This window comes from Macaca nemestrina, chromosome 9 (genome assembly GCF_043159975.1).
Source record: "Macaca nemestrina isolate mMacNem1 chromosome 9, mMacNem.hap1, whole genome shotgun sequence".
Lineage (NCBI taxonomy): Eukaryota > Metazoa > Chordata > Mammalia > Primates > Cercopithecidae > Macaca > Macaca nemestrina.
Window position 1 is genome coordinate 17114992 of NC_092133.1, and position 6000 is coordinate 17120991.

Sequence of the window (6000 nt, forward strand, 5' to 3'; positions counted from 1 at the left end):
GTATCAACATGGTTGATTTACACCCAAAACTTGGCTGAAGCCACTTTTGGGGGCCTCTGCTTGTCCATGAGGAAGTCCTCATCATCCAGCTGCCATGGACCTTGGAGACCAGGAACTGGGTCTTTCTTTTGTTCACTTGTATGTCTCCAGTGTCTAGAAGAGTGCCTCACGTATGGTGGTTGCTCAAAGCATGTTTGTGGAAGGCATGAATGCTTACTGAAGGACCATCCTAGTCTTGTCTGCTACAGTTCTCCTCTCTGAATACTGCCCAGAAGCCATAACAAACTGTCTTCTTAATATTAAAAGAGCTAAGCTTTTAAAAACGATGTAACTTTTCTGTACTTACCTTTAGTTGTTTCATAATGACCGAGATCCTATTTAAGAAAATGTTTTAGGTCTTTTGACATTTCTTACAAACTTCTGAAATTCGAAGTTAAGTCTTTTGATCTCAGAATAACTTTGGGACATACCAGAGGGTCCCTGGAGCTTCTCAAAGGAAGAGAGATATTAAACAAGTTAGGTTTATTAAATATGTTAAATTATATGGGAAGCATTGTAAATAAGAAGTTATATTTAACCTTCTTTGAGTTATATTTGTATAAATGTGTTGTTAATATGTGTTCCACAAACTAATAAATTCTTAGAAATCTAATGTGTTAGCAGCTGTAATTTTGGTTATTATGTTAAAATGTTATATGCTGCAAAACAACCACATTTCCTTGTGAATTGTGTCACTGTTATAATTAATTCTCAACTTTTAATGATGGCCATTTTAAGTTCTGTTACGCACAGATCGTTAAATAGTTAATTGTTTTCTTTTTTTCTTTTCTTCCTTCCTTCCTTCCTTCCTTCCTTCCTTCCTTCCTTCCTTCCTTCCTTCCTTCCTTCCTTCCTTCCTTCCTTCCTTCCTTCCTTCTTTCTTTCTTCTTTGAGACAGAGTCTTGCTCTGTCACCCAGGCTGGAGGGCAGTGGCACGATCTCAGTTCACTGCAGCCTCCACCTCTCGGGTTCAAGCAGTTCCCCTGCCTCAGCCTCCTGAGTAGCTGAGACTACAAGTGCACACCACCATGCCTGGCTAGTTTTTGTATTTTTAGTAGAGACAGGGTTTCACCATGTTAGCCAGGCTGGTCTCGAACTCCTGGCCTCAAGTGATCTGCCCGCCTCAGCCTCCCAAAGTGAGCCACTGCGCCCAGTCAGTTAATTGTTTTCTGAAAGCTTTTTGCAAGCAACTATAACCTTATAGAGCTTCAGCTTTATGGAGATTCATGGCAAGTACTCTGACAAGTATAGGCTGATAACTCTAAGATTATCCCAATGGGTTGGGTAAGAATTCGCAGAGCTCTAACAAACTGGTGTCTTGATATAGGCATGAGCCACCATGCCTGGCCCTCTCTATCCACTTTTTAAGACCTAATGCAAATATCCTTTTCTTTCTTAGGGTGTTATTGTTTGGACATGGCCTAATTTTAAATACTTGACCCTAGTGGATCCATTCATTGTTTCCATTAGTGGGAAAATCATTCAAAAAATATTTATGCACTCTCCTACTATATGCTAGCATGTAGGCAATAGGCAAACCCCTTAAGGAATTTAGAAATAGGATATACAGAGAAATGAACCAGCACTTATGATATGGAGAGTCAAGGGTTGAGGTGGGAACATTTCTGGGTGCAGTAGGATTATTGCCGGGAAGCCCCTTATCAAGTCTTAGGGGGTATGGGTAATGGAGGTGAGGAAAGATTTCCTGGAAGAAGTGACGTCTACTCAGATACTTAAGAATCAGTAGGAGTTGAACAGACAGGAAGATAAGGAAAAGATCATCCCGGGAAGAGGAACTATTCATGGCAACATCCAGCCGCATCAGAGATCAAGGCCCTCTTGGGGGACAAGGGCAAAATGTAGAGTTCCAGAAGCAGCATGGTGAGAGATGACGGCTGGAGTCCAAGGTGACAACTAGAACATAAAGAACCTCACAAAGCTCATTAAGGAATGTGGATTTTGTCCTGGGGACCATTGGGAGGATGATGAATTTGTGCTTTAAAAAGATCAAAGAGGCTGCAGAGAGATGAGAGGTCTGGTTTAATTTTGAGGTTGACATTGTCATGTCAACTTAGTTATAACTGGTAAAATTAAAACAAACACTCCTTTGGGAGGCCGAGACGGGCAGATCACGAGGTCAGGAGATCGAGACCATCCTAGCTAACCTGGTGAAACCCCGTGTCTACTAAAAATACAAAAAATTAGCCAGGCGAGGTGGCAGGCACCTGTAGTCCCAGCTACTTGGGAGGCTGATTCAGGAGAATGGCGTGATCCCAGGAGGCAGAGCTTGCAGTGAGCCGAGATCACACCACTGCACTCCAGCTTGGGTGACAGAGCGAGACTCCATCTCAAAAAACAAAAACAAAAACAGAAAAACACTCGTGGAATTTATTAGAAATAACCTACCTAGTTACTTTCACAGGGATAGAGAGATGAGTTAGGAATTATCGATTCTGTCCAGTCCTCATCTCCTTATGTGGCATCTCTCCTGAGATGTCTGATGTGGAACAGAGACAAAACTAAAGATGGTGGGAAAAGTGGCAATGATCGGTACTTTCCTCATGGACCTACCCAGAAGGGGCCATTTTGGACCTGGAAGTCTGCTTAAAGTGATCAGAATGACATCAGTAATATTAATAATGAAAATGATGACAGTCTCATGTAAACAGTATTCCCAAGTTCAAAAGGCAGCAAAATTTAACAGTCATTTATGGTTCTTGAGACCATATTGAAAAGTTTCATTGAGAAGAATGGAAATTTGTGATAGAAGACAAGAATGTATTGCTCCACCATTAAATTTTATTAGCAGTAAGATTTAGTGATCACATGTCAGCAGCCTCCTAACACAGTGTGAGGGTGAACAGAACTTCCTCTCACACTGTTTCTAGACTACAGAAGTTGAAAAATATAAAAATAAAGTTAAACCAAAGAAAGGGGAGAGGTGGTTTCCATACTCACTGTATTTGCAAGCTATAGTGGAAATAAAATGTGCACTCTCATAGCCAGCATTTGTTGAATGCTAATTATTATATTTTTGGCTTTAACCTAAGCATTCAACATATATCATCTCTTTAAGGCCTCCCACGAAGAATGTTGAGTGTACCATTAATATTTACATTTACAAATGAAAAACCTGCCTTAGAGAACAGAAATATTTTACCCAAAGTAATTCAGCTATTTAATGGCAAAACCAAGATTCAAATCCTCTCTCTTAGGATATATGTCACTAAAACATATATCCTTGGTAATTTTGACTGCACTAGGCATTTTATTACCTGAAATGTTACTTCTAAGTGGCATACATTAAAATTTTTTATTTCAATAAAATTATACTGAAAATAATAGTCTTTTATAAAAATCCAAGCAATAGATATATAATTTTCAAGATTAGATATAAGAATCCAACCTACATATCTAGAAAATACAAAACAAGATGAAAAAAAATTATTGGTAACTGTAAGATTGCACAGAAATATCCACATGTCCATAATTATATAGTTTAAAGGTCACCATTCAAGAAAAATTTCCCATGTTCATCAGCATCCTATAGACATAGTTTAGATTTACACAGACTCATTTTTTCTTTTGTTCAGAATTATTTCCAGAGCAAGTTTGAACATTTACCTGATGCATACATATGTGAGGGTGACTAAAGTAGACTTTAGACGTTTTCATTTACAAATCCATTTTTCTTAAGTCCTCAAATACTTTATCTCTATTAAAATACTTATCTATGATCAAAAGTATAGGTATGCAAGTACAAATATTCATTCAATAAGTATTTTACCTTTTCTTTTCTTTTTTTTTCTTTTCTTTTCTTTTTTTTTTTTGAGACAGAGTCTTGCTGTGTTGCCCAGGCTGGAGGCAATGGTGCAATCTCGGCTCACTGCAACCTCTGCCTCCCGGGTTCAAGCAATTCTCCTGCCTCAGCCTCCTGAGAACCTGGGATTACAGGCACACCACCATGCCTGGCTAATTTTTTAATTTTTTTTTTAGTAGACACAGAGTTTCACCATGTTGGTCAGGCTGGTCTCAAACTCCAAACCTTGTGATCTGCCCTCCTTGGCCTCCCAAAGCGCTGGGATTATAGGTGTGGGCCACCGCGCCTGGCCCCTTTTTACATTTTCTGAATTGGGCCACATGATCAGAAATCAGAACCTTTGGAGTTCTTGTATTTTTTTTAATGATATTCATCTTTTGTCTATAGCACCTTGTTTAATATTACATGTGACTAAAATGTGCATTAAGGACATCCAGAGTTTTTATTCATTCATGTCTACTTTCCCATTAACAGGCATTTACAAAGAACAAGTTTCATTTATAGAATACATACCATAAATAATGTTAGGTTGGTGCAAAAGTAATTGCAGTTTTGGTCTTAAAAGTAATTGATAAGGCCAGGTGCGGTGGCTCCCGCCTGTAATCCCAGTACTTTGGGAGGCCGAGGCGTGTGGATCACGAGGTCAGGAGATTGAGACCATCCTGGTTAACACGGTGATACCCTATCTCTACTAAAAATACAGAAAATTAGCCGGGCGTGGTGGTGGGAGCCTGTAGTCCCAGGTACTCAGGAGGCTGAGGCAGGAGAATGGCGTGAACCAGGGAGGCGGAGCTTGCAGTGAGCCAAAATTGCACCACTGCACTCCAGCCTGGGTGACAGAGGGAGACTCCGTCTCAAAAAAAAAAAAAAAAAAAGTAATGATGAAAACTGCAATTACTTTTGCACCAACCTAATGGAATAAATAGAATTAAACCCAAAGGATCAAAATTTGTCTAATTAATTATATTCTGCATCAATAGCATTACTAATGAGGCTAACCCTTATCGGCCAGGTGTCGTGGCCCCCTTCGGTAATTCCCATGCAAGGTAAATGATTTTCATGTTTCTCTTTCACGGTTATAATGAGGAAGGGAATGAACTGAACTTCAGAAGAGGTGGAAGGAGCTCTACTTTGAGATTTTGCTATGTAGACTGAACCCTTAATGGACATGAGGAGTTGTTACCCAGAGATGATGAAGCAAGTATTTAGATTAGAAAGTAATAATGAAGGCAATTACTTAAGCATATTCAAATACAACATTTTCTGTATTTTTGGTTACCAAATGAGATCAGCTTATTATCATTGTGCTTCTCCTCAAGAAACAAAAGCAAAAAGCTAGTTTAATTTTGGGGTTGACATTGTCATATCAACTTGGATATAACTGGTAAAAATAAAACAAACACTCATGGAATTTATTAGAAATAACCTACCTAGTTGCTTGAATCAATTCAAACAAACAAATAAACAATACTAGTTTATTTACCCAACTAAGCCTATTGATGATGGCCAAAGCTAGATTTTTTTTCAGTTTTCTTTCAACTAAGGGGAAAGAGAAATGGCTGAAAATGGCTTTCTCATTGATCATACCTATGGATTTTTTTTTCTTTCTTTTTTTTTTTTTTTTTTTGAGATGGAGTCTCGCTCTGTCACCCAGGCTGGAGTGCAGTGGTGCAATCTCAGTTCACTGCAAGCTCTGCCTCCCGGGTTCACACCATTCTCCTGCCTCAGCCTCCTGAGTACCTGGGACTATAGGCGCCCACCACCACGCCTGGCTAATTTTTGTATTTTTAGTAGAGATGGGGTTTCATCGTGTCAGCCAGGATGGTCTCGATCTCCTGACCTCGTGATCCGCCCGTCTCAGCCTCCCAAAGTACTGGGATTGCAGGCGTGAGCCACCGCGCCCAGCTGGATTTTTTTTTTTTTTTGAAAGAGAATTCAAAGAGCAATGTGTATGGGTTTTTGTACAACTTGTGGATAATTACTTGAAGAGTATCAACAAAATATGCCACTTCTGCTTCCACAATCCGGATGTTTTGTGAGGCTTGTGTGTATCCAGTTTGGGAGCCACTTTTCCAGTCCACACAGATACAGTTCACACTTTCCACCTGGAACAGATTCTGGTTAAAAAGACAATAAATGGA